This window comes from Paroedura picta, chromosome 2 (assembly GCF_049243985.1).
Source record: "Paroedura picta isolate Pp20150507F chromosome 2, Ppicta_v3.0, whole genome shotgun sequence".
Classification (NCBI taxonomy): Eukaryota; Metazoa; Chordata; class Lepidosauria; order Squamata; family Gekkonidae; genus Paroedura; species Paroedura picta.
Window position 1 is genome coordinate 66,439,322 of NC_135370.1, and position 25,226 is coordinate 66,464,547.

At 41.9% G+C, this 25,226-nt stretch overlaps 1 protein-coding gene across 5 annotated transcripts in view; it reads right to left on the minus strand.

Moving 5' to 3' along the window:
* GLI2 (GLI family zinc finger 2) overlaps positions 1–25,226 on the minus strand; it is a 248,677-nt gene that overhangs the window by 148,526 nt on the left and 74,925 nt on the right. Inside the window, exon 1 of one of the 5 annotated variants that reach the window (XM_077320548.1) lies at positions 11,563–11,653. The exons of the other annotated variants lie outside the window; for them this stretch is intronic. The gene's annotated coding sequence lies outside the window, so the exon portion shown is untranslated. Of the gene's footprint in view, positions 1–11,562; positions 11,654–25,226 lie in introns of those variants that run through there. 5 annotated transcript variants of the gene reach the window in all.

Genomic DNA, 25,226 nt, shown 5'->3' on the forward strand with positions numbered 1-25,226 from the left:
GGGGCGAAGGTTATGGAGGAGGGCCCCATTGATGGTATCCTAGCTTACTAGCCTCAACTGGTAGAAGAGCTTCATTTTGCAGGTCATTCTGGGCAGTTCATGTAGGGCCCACAGCTCTTCTGGGAGCTCATCCCACCAGGCTGCAGCCAAGACCAAAAAGGCCCTGGCCCTGGCTGAGGCCAAACATACAACTCTTGGGCCAGGGATCACCAGTCTGTTCGCACTTACGGAGCAGAGCATTCTTCAGTGGACATAGTAAGGCAGTCCCTCTGTTTCTTCCGTTCATAAATCTAGTTATACAAATATAGATAAGAACCCAGTTTTCAAGTTTTCATACAGGTCTGAATAAAAGTATCACGAGACACCAACTACTATACTTGCCTAACTATGCCATCCTGTTTCTCCCCTCCTATATCTGAAAACACCCTTTCCCTCCCACCACTGCTCACTGAGCCTTTTGCCTTCTGGCCAATTCATGTCCCCTGTCCTGAAGTTTAGGTTTCATTTACAGAGGGTTATATGCAAGTCTGAAACAGCAGTCCCTCTAAGGCCTCATCTGGATTCACAGTGCATTTCTGAATTGTGTCTAGGCTTAAGGCTGTGGCCAAAAGAGCAGTACCTATATGTGAGGCTTGAAGAAAGCTGTTTCAATGTATCTGATGAGGTGTGCATGTGCACAAAAGCTTAAACCCAGAATTAAGCTTTGTTGGTTGTAAAGGGGCCACTGGAGTCGTGCTGTAGTCCTCCATGCATTCCTTCCTTCTCTATCAAAGGACATTTTGCAGTCTCATGTCACCAGAGTGAACTCAAGTCCCTATATAATTTGGAAGAATTCTGCGTCACTAAAATTTTAGACAGATATTTGAATAACATATTTGCACTTCTACCCCCGCTCCCCTGTATTTGTGCATGGTATGTGCCATGCTGGTATACTGGTTGGTCTAGTTGTCCCTTTCTGTGGCAAAAGAGTTCTTATTAAAATGAAAAAGAGGAAGTGGAGAGGGGTCTTTTCAACAGCAGGTACAGCCCCTACTGTCGCTGCCTGAGCTCAACTCACAGATCTATAATGAATTAGATGCTAGTTCATTAATAAAAAATGACAAACTACCGTCTTGTTGAAATCGCCCATGCCAAAAGTGCTGCCTCCAACAGAAATTCCACCCCTCCTCCTCTCTGTTCCCCTCCTCCCTGACTCTCCATGGTCAGGCAAATAATGAAGCTTCTACATAGACAGGACAAAAGGAAGAGTGAATAGAGTTAACTTGCATGAGGAGGAAATAACCTTTTCGTTGCAGTTATACGACTTTAATTTTAATGACTTCCCCGACTGCATTAACAAAGAGCTGGGATCAGAGGCCTTAGCGGGGCTACCGTCAGGGTCAGCAAGTCATAAGAATGTCCCAGGAAACAAAAGCTCTCCAGCCTGCCTTAGCAATGAGCTATTTAGGCCATCACATTCCCAACTTGTCATGGCTCCTAATCCTTTTTTTCCCTAGAAATATGAAGAGTCTGGATATTTTTAAAAATTTCAAAGGAGAGGAAGAACTTGTGGGGTGGAGAGATCTCATTTCCTAGGTGTTGGCTGGCCATGGGCATACAGCTGATCTATCTAACTTGTTTGCTTTTCAGCACTACAGACCAGACAGATATCTACAGTGCTCACAATGCAATTACTCAGGCGTTCTGTATCACCAAGGGAGATGGAAAAGCAGTAAAGAAGTATTGGCAAGGGGAACTCATAAAAAAACAAATGGCAGTGTCTGCTTGATATTAATAATTTTGCTGGCAATATCTCCATTGCTTGTATGAATAAATCTCGGGAGTTTTACAGCAAAGGAAACACAAATTACAGATCACAATGTCACATCTACGACACTGACTTGTACATATTTATCTACACACATATGACAGGACAGTTTCTATGAAAAAGAATAAATGGACTCAAATTTAACATCAAACCTGACAACATTCAGAAACCTATGGCAGAATAGCTGAGTCTACCAGTACACTCTACTGCTGACCTGAGGGCCACTATTATTCAATAAAGGCACTTCAAAGGAAAACTCCCATGAGAAACTACTGAATTAGCATTTATTAATATGTTTCATTAACCTATTAACTAGGAGCTGCCCTAACTTGGATAGCCCAGACTAGCCTGATCCTGTCAGATCTCGGAAGCTGAGCAGGGCCAGACCTGGCTAGTATCTGGATGGGAGACCTCCAAAGATTTGGTGGTGGTTCCTCCAAGGAACACTTGGGATCATGACATGGGGGCAGGCAATGGCAAGCCACCTCCCACTGTCCCTTGCCTAGTTGTCAGACAATCCTCACATCTCCTGCCTATACCACATGCACCACACGATAAATAAATAAAATAAATAACTTGGAGCTTAACAAATCGGACACTTTCTTTATCTTCTGCAGATGGTAAATGTTTAACATTATTAGTACTGCAATCCTAAGAATGCTTCCTTGGGAGTAAGACCCCATTGAATAAATTGTGACTTGTTTCTGAGTAGATCTGGTTAGAACTGCTCACTGAATAATTTGTATTATTAGTAATAATAGCAGTTTGAAGGGCCACTGTGATCATCTTGTTTACCTTTGTCTTTCCCTAGAAATGTCACAAACTATACTTTCTGCATTCTCCCCTCCCCCTATGCACCTCTGCTGACTGATGCTTGGTTTCATAATACATCACCACTGATGCAAGGGTTTTGTTATTGGATTTCCTTGCCCTCCCCATTTCACTGAAGCCCCAAATGATACCCCCCAAAGCTGCTCCTAAAGGTCAGAGGCCCTCAGGAATAGCATGAGAGTGGATATGCACTGTGGAAGGGAAGAATCGGTGGAAATTGCCTTTATTTGGTAGGTGAATCCTTCGTGCTATCTGCTGACTAAATTGCTTGATATGATTAGAGGACAAATGACAGTATGGGGAGGCACACTGATATATATAGTGTCTGACAAAGCAGACCTGAACCTGTTTGGGACCCAATGGAAAGAGGGAGGGACGCCTATTCTCCCCACACACTGATTTCAAGAGATCAAATGCCGTGAAAATTGTGTGTGTGTGTGTGTGGGGAGGCATACAGAAGTTCCTCTCCGTGCTGTGGTTCCACTCATGTTCAGGCAGCATTTGTAAACTCAGCCTAACCGGCCTTATAGAGCTGCTGTGAAATAGTTATGAGCAACTTTGGGTACCCATTGTGGCTAAAAGTGGTTCATAAATGGAATAAATGCATACATACATAGGCCCACAAACCATTCGATCAAATGGCCTTTGTGGCTGCGTTGTCTTCTGCATTTGGAACTGGGAACAATTAAAAATAAAAAAATGAGATGAACATTCCAACAAGAAGATGTGAGTCTCTTTGCAAAATGAGGAAGATAATTCTGTAGTCTGCGGTACTGAAGTGTGGACGAAGGCAGTTTGCAAAGTGTTGGGCCTTAATTTAGCACACAACTACCATCTTCAAGCTCCCCTAGCATCTGAATTTGAACAAGTAGCAAAAAGGTTGAAATATAAAGCCTTTTATTCTCTAAACGGATCAGGAGGTTGACTGCACATTGTTAATAAATATACTATGAATATTGCATTATTTATATTCCTTTCCCCTGTTTTTCGGCTGGTTAGTGGTACCCACTACTCTTGGGAAATTGTCAGCAAAGCACTGAGGCCTGCCCAGTACAAATCTCTGCTGTAAATAAGAGATAAACAAGATGCATTGCACAACAACATCCACCCTTCTCTGACTGCTTTCTGCTTTTATAAAGGAAAAGTGAGAGGGGGCTTACAAGGTAACACAGTTGCAAGCCAAACAAATCCTGCTGGCTTTTGGCCACAGCTGCCTTAAATAAACTAGCTGAAGACAGATAAAATCTCAGTCCTGAAAAACATATGAAAAATTAAATAGTGCTGATGAGCATCAGATCTGGGGTCCAGAAATGGCAGAATTAGTCAACTCCATCCTCATTGTGATCATCATTAGATTAAAATCCCCTCAACTCCAGGCAAGATATATTTTGGTGCAATTTTATGGGTAAAAATCCACAATGAGCCCGCATAACATGAGGGGTGATTCCATGTCATGCTGATTCTGTAAACAATTGCCAAATCAGTGACAATGGTAAATTGCCATGGACAATTTTTTACTGTTCAGATTGTGCTAGTCTCTCTTTCCAATTGTGTTCTGATTTGTGAGAAACATTTGAGCCTAGTAATAACTTTGAAAATTGAAAGATAGGAGAGTCATTTCTTCACAGAACCAGGATTTGCTGAATCAAGGGCTCTCTCTGTGTCCCAGGCAGTTCAGTATATCCCCAAAGGGCCATCCAGTGTTAGTGTAGGCAGTCAGAACAGTATGACGTAGTAGTTAGAGTATTGAATTAGGATATGCAAACACTGGTTGAAATCCTCATTTGGCCATGAAGCAAAAGCACCCAATCCTACTCTCAAATTTGGTTTGAGGATCAAATGGAAGAGAATGCCAATCTGAGCAACTTGGATGAAGTGTGGGATAAAAATAAAACAGATAATATAGTCCCAGAAATGTATATGAACAGCGAACTTTTGAAATCCATGTATATATGTAACAGGCATCTGTAGTGAACCGTAATTTCAAATGAATTCTATCATGCTCTTAGCTATAATAGTCTGATGTTTTGGTACATTTGGTCAGTTGGTGCGGGTAGGATTGGATTCTTGTAACAGGCAGCACTTTTGCCTTTGAGTCTGGGAGGCCTTGTGGCTGAAAGTAGAGGAAGGGAGAAGTTTTTTGCCAAGTCAGGACTGAGGATGATTTTTCCCACTTAGAGTTTCCTGCCCTTTATTTTGTTTGGGCTGCTGTACCTCTCCAGCTTCACCTCCACCAAGCCAACTCTGCTACTTAGCAGATGAGTCACCAGAATAGGCAAAAATGGGTACTTACTATTCCCCCTCTGGTTTAGATTAAGCTATATCCTTTCATAAATTACTGAGAGGGACAGCAGTAGTCAGCAGAACATCCTGAAGCACAAAGATGGGTGTGTAAGGTACATTTCCTTGCTACCAACAGAGTCTTGCTTGACGCAGCTTTCAATTAAAACATCACAATATAGAACATGTCTTTAAAAACAAGCTATATCAGAACTCTGCAAAGTTAACAGGAGAATTGGGTGTGGTAATCATAACTGTATTGTGAACGTTTTACTCTTACCATTACTGTTGACAGTTGTGTTTACCACAGTTTAAACACTGTGGGCCACTGGGTGGAATTCATTGGTTTCCATCCACTAATTCTTTGGCTGTAGGCAGGATGTCACCTTCAGATCGCATTGTAGCGGGAGGAAATTATTGGATCAAGAACAGCCCATATTCAGCTGGTGCTTCGCCATCTGCACTAGTTATCAGTCTGTTTCCGGGTAAAGTTCAAGGTTTTGATATTAACCTTTAAGGCCATACGCGGCTTGGGTCCTATTTACCTACGGGCCTCCTTGGTTGCTTATGCCCCCCACAGGGCCATTCGCTCTGCAGGCACGAATTTCCTGGTTGTCCCGGGCTGCTGGGATGTTCGCCTGGCCTCGACCCGGGCCAGGGCCTTTTTGGTCCTGGCCCCAACCTGGTGGAATGAGTTCCCGGGAGAGCTAAAGGCCTTGCCGGATCTGTCAGCTTTCCGCAGGGCCTGCAAGACAGAGCTCTTCCACCAGGCACATGGCTGAGGCCAGTGCAGAACCCCGGCATTCCAGCTAGGACCCCTTCCCATGGTTTGGTAGATTTGTACCCATTTCCCAGTGGAAGAAGACTTGGCCTCCAGCTGAACAATGTGGGAGGGGACCAATAGATTAGAGGTTGTCGCCGCTTTACAATAAAGTGGGGGTTTTATGGGGTTTACTGGCTTTTAACATTTTATTATGTTACTGCTGCAGGTTCTTTGAAAGTATAATGGCTCCTAACCAGAGTATCCACACCCAGAGGCAGCAGACTTCTGAATACCAGTGCTAAGAGACAACTTCAGGGGAAGGTCTGGCTTCTATGTTCTTGTTAGGTGACCCTGCAGGACAACTAGTTGAAAACTTTACATAACCATTCACAGCATAAAACAAATATAATAAAGCATGTTTGTAGTAACAAAAGGCTAATGCTTTCCAATTATCCTACAACTAATGGTCAAAATCTAACTGAAACCAAAGCCAATTTTCCTAATCACCAAGAAACAATAGTACATCTAATGAGCGACAAATTCATAAATCTGAAATTCATACAGTATAAGGGAAAGAACTCTGTCCTGCAAAATTCTTAACTAAACGAACCTGAACACCATTAGAAGAAGAAGAAGAAGAAGAGTTGGTTCTTATATGCCGCTTTTCCCTACCCGAAGGAGGCTCAAAGCGGCTTACAGTCGCCTTCCCATTCTGCAAATGACAGAGCTACCCGTATAAACAAAGCATGCGTGGCCAGGCAGATTCAGTGGAAACCTTACATGCACATGGTTATTATGCAGCCTCCCATGCAAATCAAATACTTGATACAATAAAGTATTGAAGCACATAAACAATGTGGCATACAGATGCTCTTCAAAGACCTGTGATATGTTTAACAGTGCACACACAAGTAATGGTGCTGATTTTCTTTTCTGAAAATATTCAAATAATTCAAAGCATGATGCTGGCACATGTCTAACTAAAATGCATGGAATATAAGCAGAATAATCTTGGTAATTACAGTATAAATCAGCACTTCCAGCCACTTCAATGGCTGGACATGCACCAGTGGAAGATGCTTAAGGCTAGCAGCTTACAGGCAAGATAAGGATCATGTATCTCTAAACATCCATTCATAAAATGCAAACTGAATGCTAGCCCTGTGCAGAAAAGAAAGAAGAGGTTTAAGTCTTCAGCCTCCATTCCATTTCACCATCTAAAATCAGTTCTCTTTTTTCTGCCGTATTGCTATTTCTCATTTAAAATATTAATGGCATGGACTGATTTTTAATATCATAGGTGTGTGGAATTGAACCCTCTTTCTTTCCTGCATAGTCCCAAGACTAACTGAGACTGCATGAACATGCAATTTGCATTTTATAGGCAGACAGAATGATCTGTGTCATCAGTTTAACCCCTTATTTTTTCAGTCACTCAAGCATGGCTTACTTATAAGAACCATCCTGTTGACTGGGATTTTATTGTGATGGATACAGAACTGGTGCACCAAGGATGGTCTTTTAAAGGAGCACAACTTTGATTTTATTATTATAATTCTAATAGATTCAGACAATCAATTTTCCTTACTGTCTGTTAAACCTTTTTAGCCATATAAACAATTAGATGTAAATTGAACACTAGAATAAATCTGCTCTTATGCTAGGGGGAAAAATCAAACATGTTGTAGCTGTTATTATAGAAAGAGCAGTGTGATAAGCATAATTTGTAATTAATAACAGATAATTGTTCTTGTGTACTAAAATGAGATTATGGAACTGCAATAATCTTTTGTACATGCTGACATTGGGGTACAGGGAGAGTTCAAATAAACTAGGGAATGACATTTTGAGAATTCAACAGTGCTAAAATATAAAAACCCATAAGCATCTGAGAACTTTAGATTCTATACGGAAAACTACAAAATGGAGTTGACTATATCTTCTTTCTAATAGGAAACAAAGATTTAGAAAAAAAATACTAATGAAATGCCATCAAACGACTGAGCCAATATAACCCAATTAGGTGACAAAATGATTTTCCAGTAATACTTTAACGGCTGTCATTCAGTGCAGTTGAAAACATAAACCAGAATAAAGTTTGGAATGCTTTTGCCTATTGTAACCAACAGGCTGAATATGGTTGCTAATTGCAATATGGAAAACTCCTGGAGATTCGGGGCTGGAAATGTCAGAGTTCGGGGAAGTAGAGTATAATGCCACCTTCTAAAGCAGCCATCTTTTCCCAGGGAAACTGATCTGTCTACTGGAGATCAACTGTAATTCCAGAAATTCTCCAGGAGCCATCTGAAGATTTGGCAGTTATGGCTATCTTTCCTCTCCCTCTCTTGCAGGATCCCCCCCCCCATTTTTCTTCCTTTTCTTTCTGACTGAGCAGCCTCCTTTATCTATTTTTTGAAAGTCTATGGATGCCCCATCCCGTCATGTTATTACATTTTGATGCTGGCTCAGACCGGTAATTCAAGGGAAGAGACAAGATCACCTCCTTAACTTATATTTCTGAAAATGGTACACAAAAGGCTTTTGAAAATTCAAAAATAAACAAGATTATTTGATTCAAAGTAGAGGGGGAAAGGTCAGGTGGAATCAGAGATAAAATGTCAGAGATGAATCAATAATAACTCTGAAGTAATTTAGTAATTTTACAAGCTCCAGTAAGAGCAAGCAAGAGTTTTCACAAAATCTCAGAATTGTTAAGATGAGAGGCTTTGGTTTATGTGTCTGGTAGACACTCCAGTATAAGTTCTCAAGTTTAACTGATTAAAGTTTCAGAAGGAAAGGATACACTAGTATCCAAAATAGTTAGACTGAGATTCCTATTAGGGCCAACGAAAAGGGATAGATCTTCTACAGAGAGAAGGAATTTCCCTACCCAGACTAAACAGGATGATAACTGCGAAGAATACAGAGATCCCTGCTCTAGTGTTGTTAGAAACTGCTTGTAGAAATTTTGAGAGTCAACTAAAAACTCAGAATGTGTTTCAAGAGAAAGAGTTTGGATACTGGAAATAGTTCACCAGCCTTTTGAAAACCAAGAGTTAGAGAATACTCCCAAAAATTATACTGAAGTGTTGGGGGGGGGGGGATTGGAACAAAAACCTGACAACATAAAGATTTAAGTCACTGTGAAAAGGTTAAGAGATTCTCATTAGCCTGAAACATGATCATAGCCTGATCATGTACTGATTTTACCTGAACAATAAAATCAGAGTCCAGTAGCACCAAGACCAACACAGATTTATTCAAGGTGTGAGCTTTTGAGTGCAAGCACTCTTCCTCAGATTATGAAGTGACCATCATGACAGTGGGAATACATATGAGAAATATGAGAAATGATAATTTGTGAACTACAACTGAATTCGAGGGGTCTGATTGGCTGGTTTAGCAAATAATTAACACATGGCTGTATTTGGATGCTGTGACACAGTTTACTAATGTAACAGGATTAACTTTTGCTTATATATTCCCACTGTCATGATGGTCAGTTCATAGTCTGAGTAAGAATGCTTGCACTCGAAAGCTCACGCCTTGAATAAATCCTTGTTGATCTTAAAGGTGCTACTAGACTCTGATTTTATTGTGCTACTTCAGACCAACACGGCTACTCATTTGAATCTGACTTTACCTGCATTGAGTTACCTCAGAAATTTTACCCCTGATTTCATCTGACCATTCCCATGATAAATAAAATATTTTGTTAATTTGGAATATAAATATATCTAGAGAGCCAGTTTGGTGTAGTGGTTAGGAGTGCGGACTTCTAATCTGGCATGCCGGTTCGATTCTGCGCTCCCCCACATGCAGCCAGCTGGGTGACCTTGGGCTCGCCACGGCACTGATAACTGTTTTGACTGAGCAGTGATATCAGGGCTCTCTCAGCCTCACCCACCTCACACTGTTGTGGGGAGGGGAAAAGGAAGGCGACTGTAAGCCGCTTTGAGCCTCCTTCATGAGAGAAAAGCGGCATATACGAACCAACTCTTCTTCTTTTTCTAGAGTGGTTTAAGTTAAAGGGGACTCTCATTCCCTGCTCTCTCCCCAGCCTCCAGCCAGGCCTCAACGAGACAAACCAGATCAATAGGCAGATATTTTATTTTGGATCAACCTGGCATTCAAAAACAGCACATTTTCACTTGATGGCTCATTGACGTGATGACTAGGTTCTCTTATGATGAAAATGGGACTAAAACAGGACAGCCACTAAATGCCTGATAAGAACATTGCTTGGAAAGCAATTTGACTGAAGTATTTGTATGATAACAACATAGTCCATCCCCTGACGACTAATAATAAAATATTTTATTATTGAAAAACTTTCAGGCCACAAATATATACAGTACAAGTAGGGGCTGAGGGAGGGGAAATTTGCCAAGGGAGGGGAATCCCATCTCCTCTCCCCTCACAATTTTGCAAACAAGATATTTCATCATGCTTTTCCAAATATAATCCAAATGTATGGATTTACAAGCATGATTCATGCGGAACAATCAGGAGGATGCTTGATACAAATGTGATGTATACTCAGACTAAACAGAGGTGTTCTGCAATTCACTTCCTGACCTAAGAAACCTTCCTTATTCTGTAATGCACTGAGATAGAATTATGAAGTTAGTCTAAAGTGCAGTTGGAATGACTAGAACCCAAGCTGTTTTGCAAATCCAGCTAATAGCATTTTCAACCACCAAAATCAGTGGGAGAGGGGCAGAGAGGGAAGGCGCTATTGGCAGTGTAACCAGATCAGTTCCATCTGTTATCGCAAGGAATGAGACTGAACTGAAGAGTACATGTCATGCTGGGACTAGCGAGTTTGCAAACTCTATTGAAAGGCTCTCACTAGTTTATCTTAATCACTTTTCAAGGCACAAAGCACATCTCAATATGAATCTATTTCCCACATTGTTTCCTCCCAACAGGGTTAGATTTCAGATTTGCCTGGATTAAGCTAAACCCTTGGAATTCCCCATCTGGACATTACGGAAGCTGGGGTGGGGTGGGAGAGCTTCATTTCAAAGGTTGGCGGCATGCAGTAATTCCTGCCTGAATCTAGAGCAACAGGACTTTCATTTTTTAAATTAGTGCATCACTTTTGTTTTTTTGCTAAATCCTCCCTCCTGACCCCCCGCGACCAGTTTTATTACATTTTTCAATACCATGGCATACTTTTGTCCAAGATACTAAAAGGATGAAAACAAAAACCTTTTTGCCATATGCTGCGGGTACAGAAAATGTGATACCTAGTCTTTACTGACTGGCCTTTTAACATAATTTTAAAAAACACACAGAAAACAAACCTATGTCAGACTCTCATGAATAAACTTCAAGAAACTGCTCCTAAATGAGCCATCTAGACCCATTGCTAATGATTCTGTGAGATAGAGGTAATTATCAGTGTTTTATCTCTCTTAAGGGCTACAGACTTGCACTCCAATAATTATACCCTTCTGTCATTTGCAGTACAGGCACCAGAAAGGTATGTTTTCTGACACTGCCAGCAATTTAGGACTGCTCTTTTAGACATGCCTGTTGTAATATACAAACTGGCCCCAACTTGCTTTGAAGTCTTGTATTTCATCTTTAAACAAAAGATTCCCAGAAATGAAGCAAGAGTAGAAGTTATAATATTATGCCACTTAAAATGACCTAAGACAATTCAGAGAGCTTGGAGTAATTGTTATTTACTTATTTAATATTTATTTCAAAAATATTCCAAGAAAGTCACGTTACTCTTCTAACATGATTCTCTCTCCCACGGGACTAAAGGGGACTCTCAATATCTACAGATTACAACATCACAAAAATAATACAGAAGAGCTGTTTTTTTTGTATTCTGCTTTTTACTACTCAAAGAAATACAATCACATACCTTTCCTCTCTCTCAAAGACACCCTATGAAGTAGGTGAGGCTGAGAGAGCCCTGAGAGAACTGTGACTGGTCCAGGGTCACCCAGCTAGCTGCATGTGGAGGAGTGGGGAATCAAACCTGGTTCTCCAGATCAGAGACCGCTGCTCTTAACTTCTGTAGCAAGCTGGCTCTCTACCAACTATCAAAAGATAGCAATTCTCAGCAGGTAGACAAAGAGTTAACAACACCACACAAGGCCTTCAGGTAACCCCTTGAAAAGTCTTCTGAAACAACTTCACCTTTCAAATGACCAGAAATTCAGGGCAAAATTAACAGTCCCTGGTAGACTATTCCATAGTGTCATATTTGTCACTGAAAACTCCTGTGATGAGTAGTGGCCATCTGCAACATCTTAACCTAAGGGATTGCAAAAGAGGTCCTGCTGAGAGGAACCTGCCTGAGATGTAAAGGTTAAAGCCAGCACTTTCAATTAAACCTATAAATCAACACAATTGCTCTGTTTAAATATATTAAAAGGTATCAGAGCCATCGTAGGACATGGAGGAGCCATACCTTTCCTACTGGCCCCATCAGTGGCTCTAAGGGGACACAGAAGATTCTGCGTTCCCTTAGCCCAGGGCTTCTAGGGCCTGATCTGCGGCCTGGCAGATGAGGAGGGCAGCGGCCTGGCAGAAACATCATGTGGAAACGGGGATCTGCCCCATTTCCATATGGCTGTCCCCTCAGTCTTTTCCACCTGTGCGGAATCAGCCCTTGTTGGTGTAAGAGTTCTCACATTACTAGCACAAATAACAATGCCTAAATGGGTAAAAATACAACTTTACTACAAACCCAGAAGTGGATATTTTCCTTTTGACAAACCTAATGCACAGTCCTGAGGCACCTGAGATGAGGAAAAATGTATTTAACAGTTATAAGGCTCTCATGAGCTCATACTGGAATACAATAAAGTCAGAGCCCAGTAGCACCTTTAAGACCAAACAAGATTTATTCAGGGTGGGAGCTTTCAAGTGCAAGCACTCTTCAGTCCTTCTAAAATACAACAAAGTTCCTTTCAAAACAACATCCCTTTACAGGTAATTTCTAAAAAAGATCGTTTGTGGTTCAAAGGAAGAATAAAACCTGTTTAGTTTGAAGGTGGGCACAGCTTTTTAAAAAGTCAAAATGCACAGTTCCTTCCTGTGAGATGAATAGAAGGGAATGAAAAGGTAGAAGACATGTAACGAAAAAGGAATGGGCATATCCATTAGGTGCCCTGATCTGCAGGATCTTGCAATAGTTGGGCCTTGTACTTGTGGGTGTTTTGTTAGCATTCTAAAGAGGGATTATGCAAAGTTCAAAAGATTCAGTCAGATATTTTTTTCTAGGAACACCAAACGTGTTGCTTTCCCCCATCTAAATGACAATCAGCAGCAGCAGCTTTGCTTTATTTTATTGATTCTAATAGAAACACAAACTATGTTTAGGTTTGATAAAATTTATTAAAGCATTTATTAGCTGCCTTTCTTCCTCATAAAATTCCAAGGTAGTGTACAACATAGGTAAAATACATTAGAAGCATAAAAAACAAAATTTTAGTAAAACCTAATCTGGTATTCAATTGGTAGCCAGTGCAGTCGCTGGAGGATCAGGATCATGTGTGCTCTCCATAAGATGCAACGGGTAAAGATTGCATGGGTAAAGATGCAAGCAGCTGCATTTTCTACCAGTTGCAGTTTCTGAATCAGGGATAAGGGAAGGCCCGCATAGAGCCTTAATAGACTATCCTAGTAGATATCACACAACCCCAGGATGATTACTGTTTGTTTACTTAACTGGATCTTGTATATTGAATTTTTTTAAAACAACAACAACTAACACTTTGAATCCCCAGTGGATAGAAAACTAGATTGAGAAAACCTCTATAAATAGCTAATTTTGTAATTGGTTCTTAACAACTCAAATACATGCCACTGACTGCACAAGTGTAAAAAACAGACAATATATTCTATCTGAAGTTGGTCATTTAAAGAATGAATCCAAGTGTGTAGTACAAAGGGGAATGAACTGCAAGCCATTCTGTGCTTTACAATACAAACTGATCAATTTAATGATCCAGCTTTGGTCCTGGGGCATACTGTCTCTTCTCCACTAAATGAAATAATTTAGTTCTTTTACTGGGCCAAAGCAACTACAAGCAATAACAACCTGATCCTGCAGCACAAACTGCCACTGTGCAGGCACAAGGCTGCCTGACATAGTGCTGCACTTGAAGCAAATCATGCCATCAAGAGAGTTCAAGCAAAGTAACTGCCTAGTGATCAAGTTCATCCTGAAGTTCACAGCATGCCTAGTATCAATATAAGAACTGAGAATGGAAAAGGTTTTCTAGAGATGGAAGCCCTTCTTCGCATCATGAGGATGAACACGGCCCTGCTCACAGATGGAGTGCCAAAGATAAACAGAGGAACCTGCCCTGTACTGAATCAGACCAGTCATCCATCAAAGTCAGCATATTCTATTCAGACTGGCAGTGGCTCTCCAGGGTCTCAGGCTAAGGTCTTTCACATCATTTACTATGTGATCCTTACTGGAGATGCCAGTGAGTAAACCTGGGACCTTCTGCAAAGCCTAGTATATGCTCTGCCACTGAGCCGTGGCCCTTCCCTTTTGGGAGTGCATATGATGTCCAACTAAGATTGGGTGCATTTATATTCTCCTCCTTAACATGCCTTTGCCACAGCATGGGTACTCCCACAGCTTACTCCCATAGAGTTTGCAGTATTTATGGTTCGTGAATGACCACATTTTCTTTTCTTATCACTGTCAGTCTGCACTGGCGGTGCTGCTAAGGGCTGATACTCCACTAATTCTGTGTCCCCAATGGGAACACATTTCAGTGGTGAAGCAGGTCCACTACCAAAATGTGTCCCTGCGAGGGATGCAGCTGTTGCAGAAAGGTTCCGCCACATGGTTGGGCGGTGGGGGGGTTGTTTTGCAGGAAGGTGGGATTGAGTGAGAACGCAATCTTGCCTTCATGCAAAGCAAAAACCAAATGCCCCATTTGGCCCCACAGCATGGTGAAACACCGTGAAGCCAAGTGGGGCATTTTCAGCCCGCTCGGGGTCTCTGTAGAATGGGGAGAAGCCAGGCCTGGAAGGCCCTGCTCTTCCCTGTCCACACAGGTCTGCTGCTGGACAGGCCCCGTTGGCCCCTACTTTGAAAAAGGGAACGTGGTTTCTTCCATGTTCCCTTTGCGCAGGGCAAATGAGGGTCCAATCCACAGTGGACTTGCCAGTGGCGTCATGTGGAAGTGGAAATTAGCCTCGCTTATATGTGAGCTCCCTCCTGGCCTTTTCCACCCATGTGGAATCGGCCTCATGCAGTTTCTAGCATTCCTAATCTGATGGTCTAAAACTAAATTATGTGCTGTCACACATATGGTGACACTGTTTATAACCTTAGAACCCCCTGTAACATCTATTATTATTTTGATTCCACCCATTCTCCAAGGACTTCAGTGTAGCATGCATGATCTCCTCTCCATTTTTATCTTTATACAACCTTTGTGAGGTAGACCTGATTGAGAGAGAATGACTCTTCAAAGATAATGTTCTGCCTCAATATAGGTGAATTAAGAGATACCCAACAGTGCATTATTTACATCTCCCCCCTGATAAGTCAACAACACTAGAAAACTCTTGGACCAGACTGAGTGATTTATTATGCATCATTTCAAAAGGAATGTCTCTCCTTACTTCTGAGTGCCTCATTTTATTGTTGAGTTCTTGGAACATCAACTTCAGAATGTGAGATAATTTAATAAAGAGGTATTTTTACCCTCCTCCTCTGTCCCATTATGACTAAATTTATAGATTCAGGATTGCTGTAAATTACACTATAATTATACAGCTGCACAAGTGACTTCCCATTCCAGAAATTAAAAAGCAATTCAGGTAAATGATCTTTAGCCACTGCAGTGCATCCCTGCAGAACTCATTAACTCTGGGGATTACATGGCATACCAAAAAGATTACACAGGCAAAACTACCATTTTAAAAACAGCTGATATACTTGGAACATAAATAACTCAAGTTGTTCAAGTTTGCTGCACTGTGAATACTGTCTTACTCTGTTTATAGTTTGAGGACCACCTTATTTTCTTATTATACAGGTTAGAGTGCATTTGAAACATTTCCGAATTAACGCCCAAGTGCCACACTGTCCTCTGTGGTGAGACAGTGAAGGTACATTTGTGCATGAGAAAGAATTATGCACCCCAGCAGGGTACTGTTCTATATTTCAATGATTACCATTTATGCTACTGAAAAGGCAAGCTGCTTCTGTTGAAGTACCACTCCTCTGAGCTATTAGAAGTCACCTCAGATTTGGTGTCGAGAACCCTTATTTCTGGTTTAAGGGATTGCAGTAGCATTCATCTCCATAACATCTTGGTAGGTCATATGCTTTATTTGTTGATATTGTTGCTTTAAATCTGCCTTAATTCAATATGGTTTATTGCTGGTATGCTGCTGGCAGGGGCTCATGGGAAATGTAGTCTACAGTCACCTCGAGGACCACAGTTTGGCAACCCCTGGCTTATAGCATGGTCTAGCTCCATTTGATGGCCTCTAGGAAGTTTCCAGCTGATATGGTTGATGTTCCTGGCCAATTGGAATTTCTTTGTATTTTAACTGCCTTGTGGATATTTGTATGAAGAACCAAGATATAATAATGATTAATAAAATGATAACACAGAATTCAACAAAAATCCAGTGCATTTTGGGTTGTATGGACATTAATCTGAGGAATGGTAAAAAAGGCACAAGATTGGATCTGGGAATAAAAAAGACTTATTCTGCTTTGCATTGAAACTTTGATCGATCATGGAAAAACTAACATAGTCTTTAATGATTACAGTAAAAAAGGTGAATGCAGTCTTGGGCTGAATCAACAGAGGCAGCATATCGAAATCACAAGATGTCACAGTTCTACTGTATACAGCATTGGTACACACCTGGAGGACTGTGTGCAGTTCTGGAGGCCTCACTTCAAAAAGGATATAGACAAAATTGAGAGGATTCAGAGGAAAGTGATGAGGATGATCTGGGGCCCAAGTCCTATGAGGAAAGGCTGAGGGACTTGGGAATGTTCAGTCTGGAGAAGAGGAGGTTGAGTGGGGACATTATTGATCTTTTTAAGTATTTAAAAAGTTGTCACTTGGAGGAAGACAGGGGAAAATTCCTGTTGGCAGCAGAGGATAGTACCTGCAGTAATGGGTTTAGCCAAGCATAGAATGGTACCAACTAGATAGGAAGAAACCATTTTTCATAGTTAGAGTAGTTCAGCATAAAATAGAATAACTTTTGGGTCCTGTAGCCCGCCATTTAAGACATTTAGAAAATGACTTTATCCTCAAATGTTTTTATAACTCAACATGACTATGTTATTCCAATGCAAAATATCAAGCCCCCAATGGTACATTTCAGCAAGAGTTCAGCTATGTTCAAAGGACTAGCACATTTTTGGATTTTTTCTTCCATTATTAGAGTAAATAAAAAGTCTGATAAAGTCTATGTTTTAGTTCAGCTAAGTGCAAACCATAACATTTGGGTTCTAGAACCTTCTCCAAAAGACACATTACAGATTTCCAATGCAAGGGGAGTGGTGAGCATGTAAAACAGCAGAGTAGGAAGAATGAGTGTAATTTCAATTTGAGATGTTTTGCAACATGCACAGACTTCTACAATTTCCTTGAGGAGAGATTTCTTGGTTTTGGCAAGCATCTGAAACCACTTGTAGGCCACACAGAAGTTACTGTGTAAGCAGATGACATCCTCTTTAAAAATCCTTCTAGTCACAAACAGATTTTGAAAACATATACTTAGAAACCACGTCAGCAAATTGGCTCTTCTGTGGTATTATTTTGCGAACATCCCCTATGAGCAGGATCCTGCAATATCTTTTGCCTTGCATCAGTCCCCTTGCTCTCCCCTTTTCATGCTCCAAACAATAGGAACAATAATATTGGATTTGATCCACTGGGAACTTTTTTGACATGCTCAGACTTTAGAGACCATCAAATTCACCCTGAGTAAGTCAAGTTTGTCAAACAGAAGCTCAGAATGAAGATTCGGCAAGTAAGAGAGTATATTTTTCACTAAAGATTGTTCTGAATATTAACTCTGAAAACAAGATCCTTTTGTATCTGGCAATTCCTGCTACAACAGATAAACCTCAAAACCACTACCTGAAGCATAGCTGCTGCCCCGCTGTTCTACTGCCCACAGAGAAGATTCATGCAACTATCAAAGCAGACATTCTTGTGCCAGAAATCCCCTTCTCAGTGCTCTAAATGCACTGGAGCTTTGATGTTCCCATATATCTTTAGAAAGACTGCTCTCCAGCCAGCTGAACTGCTGAACCAAATGAAAGCCTGCTTTGATTTCAACATACTCAGCCTATTAACCTTTGAAAACTAAAGTAGAAGGTGAATGTCGGGTGGATTCTGGTGCCTGTGGAATTGGTAACTGTGAGGGAAGACATGCAGTTACGCTTAAACAAAATTAATGATAAATATCAACAATTGCATACAATAAGATAGCATCAGAGCAAGAGAGATGACTACTCATAAGTGAAAAATGAAATTGCTGAAGGATCAGAGAAATGTTTTAAAAGGGAAACCCACCTATTCCAAATACAATCATTTCTAATACAATGATGTCCACCAGGAATCTAAATCAAGTAATGAAGAAAAACTGCAGCCTTGTAATATTTTTGTAATGGAAGGAGGTGCCACAGCAATCTTTTTGGGACTAAATTCTATCTTTGAAGCCCTTTTCAGGAACAGAAGGGAATAAGAATATCCAGCATTACCCCTGTAACTGGCAGGTAGTATGAAGCCTCTAGATTGGATAAATATCAAAAATGGTTTTAAAAATTTTTTAATTAAAAAAAAAGGTTTTTCCTACTCTTTTGCAGTTTTCTTTAAACTGTCACAACAAGTTGCACTATGTTCAATACAAATATGCAAAAGAATCGCTACTAATAGCAATGACATGCCTAGGATAGTTTGAAGATTCATTTTTAAGAGTCGCCTTTTGTTGGTTTGCATGTGTCCGCCTCCAGTTTTTGGGTGGGTCTATTTCTGGGAATTTTTTGTTGTTGTTTCAATGTGGTTTACTGTCCTCCTTCCTTCACTTGTTTGTTAAGCAAAAAAGAATGTACAATCTGCTTGTAGTATTATTTCCCTTAGCATTCTTCCCCCCTAGGAAAGTGACACAGACAGCAATCAATGGCCTCTGCTTTCTGCTCTCTGCTGTTTTTCACCAGCTTGGAGACATTTAAAGCCTTGCTTTCTGTTCTTCACAGTTTTCTGCAGGGACCAAACTGTAGTAGTTTAAACGGCTCTGAGCTGAACCCAACAAAACATCTTTAAACAGCTGAGCCATGCAGACGAGCTTGCTCCATGAGCCTCGCCTGTTTAAAGGGGTTTTCTTGGGCAGTGAGCCACAGGGACCTACTGTCCAAGAAAGTCACTTTAAACAGCTGAGTGTGGGAGCAGGATCAGCTGTTTACAGCCTGAAATAGAATAGAATCACAGAATCATAGAGTTGGAAGGGGCCATACAGGCCATCTAGTCCAACCCCCTGCTCAACGCAGGATTAGCCCTAAGCATCCTAAAGCATCCAAGAAAAGTGTGTATCCAATCTTTGCTTGAAGACTGCCAGTGAGGGGGAGCTCACCACCTCCTTAGGCAGCCTATTCCACTGCTGAACTACTCTGACTGTGAAAAACTTTTTCCTGATATCTAGCCTATATCATTGAGTGTTGAGAGCACCCTGCTCTTGTGACTCAGCTGTTTGGGCAGCTTTGGGGGGACTAGAAAACAGGGATTTAAACTTCTGCTTTTTGCTTCTCAGAAACTCCCCAGAAGCTAACTTAAACGCTCATGGAGGTTCATGACCAGGCTGCAGTTCACAAACCCCAAACTGGTCAGAGTTCATCACAAACAAAGGTTTGTGAGCCCATGCCCATGCCCATAGAGAACCAGTAGTGGTTAGAAGTACAGACTTCTAATCTGGTAAGCCAGGTTCGATTCTGCACACCCCACCATGCAACCAGCTGGGTGGCCTTGGGATCGCCACAACACTGATAAAACTGTTCTGAGCGAGCAGTGATATCAGGGCTCTTTCAGCCTCACCCACCTCACAGGGTGTCTGTTGTGGGGAGAGGAAAGGGAAGGCAACTGTAAGCCACTTTGAGCCTCCTTCGGGTAGAGAAAAGCGGCATATAGGAACCAACTCTTCTTCTTCTTCTTCTTCCTATAGGAAAGTTGCATTTGGCCACTGGAAAATTTTGTCTGTATTCAACTCAATAGTTCTTGTCTATGAAAAAAGCCCACATGGTATAGTGGTTACAATATCAGACTATGACTGAGAAACCCATTTTCAAATCCCCATTCTGCCATGATTGAGAGCCAGCTTGGTGTAGCGGTTAGGAGTGTGGACTTCTAATCTGGCAAGCTGGATTTGATTCCACGCTCCCCCACATGCAACCAGCTGGGTAACCATGGGCTTGCCACAGCACTAGTATCAGGGATCTCTCAGCCTCACCTACCTCACAGGGTGTCTGTTGTGGGGGGAGGAAAGGGAAGGCGACTGCAAGCCGCTTTGAGACTCCTTAGGGTAGAGAAAAGCGGCATATAGGAAACAACTTCTTATTCATCATCCCCACTGGGCCACTCCCTCTCTCTCAGAGGTATTGTAAAAGAAAAAAAGGAAGAGAAGTAAACAATTATACCATGATAATTTCAATGGAGGAAGGGGGAATAACAATTAAATGAACCAGTAGGCCAAATGATTATATATGTGCTTGCTGTTAAGTTACAAATACGTTATGGCGAGCCCAAAAGGGGCTTTCAAGACAACTAAGAAGACCACTAAGAAGTTGGTCATTACCTTCCTCTGCAGAGTCTTCCTTAGTGTTCTCTCATCTCAGAACTGAACTTCCATAATGTCCAAAATCTAACCAGATTGGGCTTCACCATGCCATCTTCCCTTCTGGTGGAATTCTTATTAAGGTAAATAACTGAACACTTGAAATGTGTTCTATAAATACTGAGAGTTATTATTATGTACACATACTAAACTAATCAATTGAAATCTGTGCTTTAATTGTTAAAAGCTTAGCACATGATGAGCAAATGAATTCATTTTACTAACAAGGAAGGTATGTATAAAAGAGAAACTCTCATAAAAGACTCAGGAGTCACACGCAATGATGGAAACATAGGGTCCTTTTGTCAAGTGCAGAAGCCCATTTCTGGCCCATTTCTATCCCCGTTGGAGTGATGCGTAGGTTAAAGGTCTGTTACCACCTAGCATAAAAGGTGACCCATCCTTGCTTAATAATAAAAACATTTCTCCCCTCTCCCTCCATTATCTAATATATTTTTATGATTCAACATATCTATATTAGAAACTTGCTCCCTTTAATGATCTCTTTCATATCCCAAAGGGAGCATCTTAAATGATCTTATAGCAGCCGTTATTTATCTTTACAGTTCACAAAGTTAATGCTTGGAACTTTTATTTTGTTCTATATATTTTCCGCAACCAGCAATAAATTTCATTTCACTGGCCCTGTGACACTCCATGGCTCCAGATTGCACTTTCATTGCTTTTTGCTGACCCTATAAAAAAAATCAGATTACCTTTAGGATTATCTGAATCTCCCCATTCAAACATTTCATTATGTAAATTATTTGCAGAACTAAAGGTGTCAATTAATTAACTTAATGAATGCTTTAATTGGGGGTTAAAGCAAGGCCTTTAAAATAGAGCAGATCCCTGTAAAAGGAGGTTCAGTATTCACTATATGGTTTCAAACCAATTTCCATCTCTTTATTCCTATTTTTAAGGCTGCCTGACCGACCATTTCACACTCCATCAGCCATTTAGCAGGAGAGTGATAGTGAGCAAGATTCCTTCCATCAGTCTGCCTGGCCAACTGTCTCCTGGCCTCTCCTGTCTCAGGCCTTTCTAAAGCTCAATGCTGGTATATGTCAAATTCTAGTAAGTAGCAGTAGTAGAGAGTACAAAAAGTATAGAAGGAGAGTAGTGGCACTTGGGTACCCCCCAGTTTGGAAGCACAGCTTTCTCACTAGTTGCAAGGTGGGACCTGACTATTCAGATGTGTCTAAATACTATTCAAATGTGTTTAAACAAATTCAGGGGGATTTCACTGCTTTCTTCCACATACTAGAAAACACCATATTAGCTGTCAGGCGTCATTTGAATTGCTTGTCAGAGTCACCATTAAAAAAAGAAGCAAAAACTGTAATAGCTGCTATTACACTATCACATTATTTCTACCATCTAACATCCTTATCCATGGTTCCTCTATATATTTGTGAAACAGCCTGGGGGTGGAATGTGTCCGGCTGTCCAAGTCAGAATAGGGCCAATCAGGGTGCAGCCAGCAACGCTGCACCCTGAATGGCCCTGCCCCTACAGCTCCCGCCCTTCCTCCCTGGACGCTAGCCACGTTCCTCTCAGCCATACTAGAGACAGACAGAGACACAAAGAGCCCTGGCAAACTGAACACGAGCCCTCATTCTCTCCTATCCCTCCTGCTGTGAGGGAGGCAGAGAGAGACACAGAGACCATTTACACACTGGAGGTTTCATGCCGGGCTGCAGGCTGAAGTTTTAGTCGTGGCAGGTTGCCCCATCTCTTTCTGCACCCGCAGGGGGAGCATTTGGCTCGTTGCACCTCATCTGTCCCCGATTTGTGTTCCTGCACGGGAGCTGGGGCAGTGAAGTTCCCAGTGTGTAAACAGTAAGACAGAGCTGCCCCAAGCTGCTGACCACGTTCCTCTCAGGGCTTCCCTCCAAAGAAGAAGCCCTAATTACCTGCTCTGGCTCCTGCTGCCACAGAGAGAGAGACACAAATGGAGCTGCCCCTGCTGCGATGGAGGGAGAGAGAGACAGACAGAGAGACCTGCCTCAAACTGCACACCAGCCCTGCTTCCCTCCTACAAACCAGCCCTAATTACCTGCTATGCCTCCTGCTGTGAGGCACATCGAGAGAGAGAGAGAGAGAGAGAGAGAGAGAGAGAGAGAGACGCAATGAGAGGGAGAGAGAGACAGAGAGAGAGAGATCGGCAACTCCCAGTGTCCCCTGGATCTTAGCGTCCATTGCATTCCTGCTTGCAATGGGCTTTCTTGCTAGTTATGTAATAATTTTGGTGGCATGGTATAATAGCAGCAATTTCAGCACAAACGGGGGGAGGACAGAAGTATGCTCCACTAACAACAGCATAAACTTAAATTGAAAAAGATGTCTGAACTGAGAGTTAACATTTAGATGCCTCTCAGTGTTATTTTCAACAGAGTTACACCCTTCTAAGTTCACTGGGCCAAGAAGAATGAAACATTGCTTAGGATAGTATGGTTTCTGTGCTTCAGGTTTTAGCTCCTCATGATCATCAGTCTTCTTTCAATCCCCTATTTATTAAAGTCAGCTGAAGTTTTCTTCTGTAATTGCCCACCTATGCAACCTGATTAATGCTATCAGGACCATTCTGCATTAGTAAAAGAGAGAGAGGCTGATTCTGCACGGGGACAACGCCCCAATATACCGCTTGTCTGGAGCTTGGAGAAACTTCTGATGCCACGTGACATTGACACCAACTGGGGGCCACCCTACGGCCGGCCTGACCCAGGCACCCAGAAGCCGTAGAGCAAGGGAACGCGGATATCTCTGGTGTTCCAGTAGGCAGCCAGGGCCCCAACGGGGTCTCTGCCAACACATGGCTATGTGTTGGCAGACAATCCAGGTTCTGCGGCAAGAACCGTGAGGGGCCCTCCTGATGGACCACTGCCCTCCACGTGTGGCTGCAGTGCTCTGGGCCACATGGGGGAAACATTGGCAGGATGGTACCACGTGTCGCAGTATGAAACTCTGGACCACCTCTTCCGGGCAGAAATGCCGGGGGGCAGCCTGACACTATGCCAGAGAGAGAACCAAAGTTGCAGCAATTGAGCCCTGTCGAATAAAAGGTTATTGAACAAGCTGAAAGCAGTTTAGTGCCAACTTTACCAAGGACTGAGGTGATAAAATTAGAAGCTTGCTTCATATCTGTCTGAGGAAGTCAAGCAAGGCATGTTTGTAAGTTGATCATGTTCATGCCAAAGTTCATCATCCCTTAGAAGTAGTGGGACGTGAAGTTCCAGAATCTCCAGACATGGATTCAAGCCATTTAGACCTTTAAATCAGTGGTCCCCAACCTTTTTATCGCTGGGGACAGGTCAACACTTGACAATTTTACTGAGGACCGGGGGAGGTAGTCTTTTGCCAAGGGATGTCACCTCTGCCTGAGCTCCTGCTCCACTTGGTTTCCCACTGGTGTCCTTGACTTCCCACCACCCACTGGGGGGCACTGCCAGCAGCAGCTGTGCAGTGCTATGCCAAGGGGGAGCCCCAGCCATGGTGGCCATTGGAGAGCACCAAAGGTGAGCCGGCGGCAGAGTGGCAGAGCAGCCGGGGAAGAAGATGAGGAGGAGCTGCGGCCCGGTACCAACTGATCTACGGACCGGTACCGACTCCCGGACCGGGGGTTGGGGACCACTGCTTTAAATTATGAAATATTAAGAGAACAAAAGACTGTCAAGTTCTTGCATTTGAAGAAAGATGCAAACAGCCGGTACTGTTGTTCATTACTTGCCTTAAATACCGATAGGCAAAAAATAGTCTGACTGAAGTTTCTGAGAAAAATAAAGAGAATATTAATTTTCATATATTCATCTCAGATGTCAGCATCCCTTCTGATGCCTTCTAAACATCTCTTCCTCAAAGTAATAAGTTCATCCTAATGCAGCTGCTTAGAATGACTAACCACCAAAAACTTGCCTTCAGCCACTAAATGTTACCTGGTTTATGAATTGAAGTTATGGAGTCATATGTGGTTTCTACCCTAAACCATATGTTCATCCAAATTTACCTACATTCAAGAACCTCAGCAAATCCTTTGGTGAACCTAGCTTTCATTTTGGGTGTCCAATTAAACCACCATATATATTTAGAATAATTGTGAAAGTAAATCCTGGCTGAACTCACATAAAAATATCTTTGCTGTTTAGTCCATCCTCTATGACTATAGTTTATTGCAGGGGTAGTCAAACTGCAGCCCTCCAGCTGTCCATGGACTACCATTCCCATGAGCCTCTGCCAGCTGGCAGAGGCTCATGGGAATTGTAGTCCATGGACAGCTGGAGGGCCGCAGTTTGACTACCCCTGGTTTATTGGAAAGAGGAGGTTGACAACAGTTGACAAATGTTTATTCTTGACACTAGTAGTCCATACCTTTAGAATAAAAATATTTATCACATGTTATCTCACAGACAACATCTGGAAACAAAATAGGGCTAGTTATGAGGAAAAGGCTTCACTATTGCCACTTAGAACCACCTTTTGAGTATTCACTGCTTGTATGATTTGCCCATCAGAACTAAGAGAACATGTAAAAGAGTGATTTCCTCACTACTGTTGATTTTATGTGACTTGCTTCCTTTCAGTCCCCTGAATTGTGAGACTCTAATTGAATAATCAAGAGTCTTCCGAAGAGCCATGAGCACATGTTATGGGTAAAAGACAGATGATTCAGGACATGCAGGCAATTCA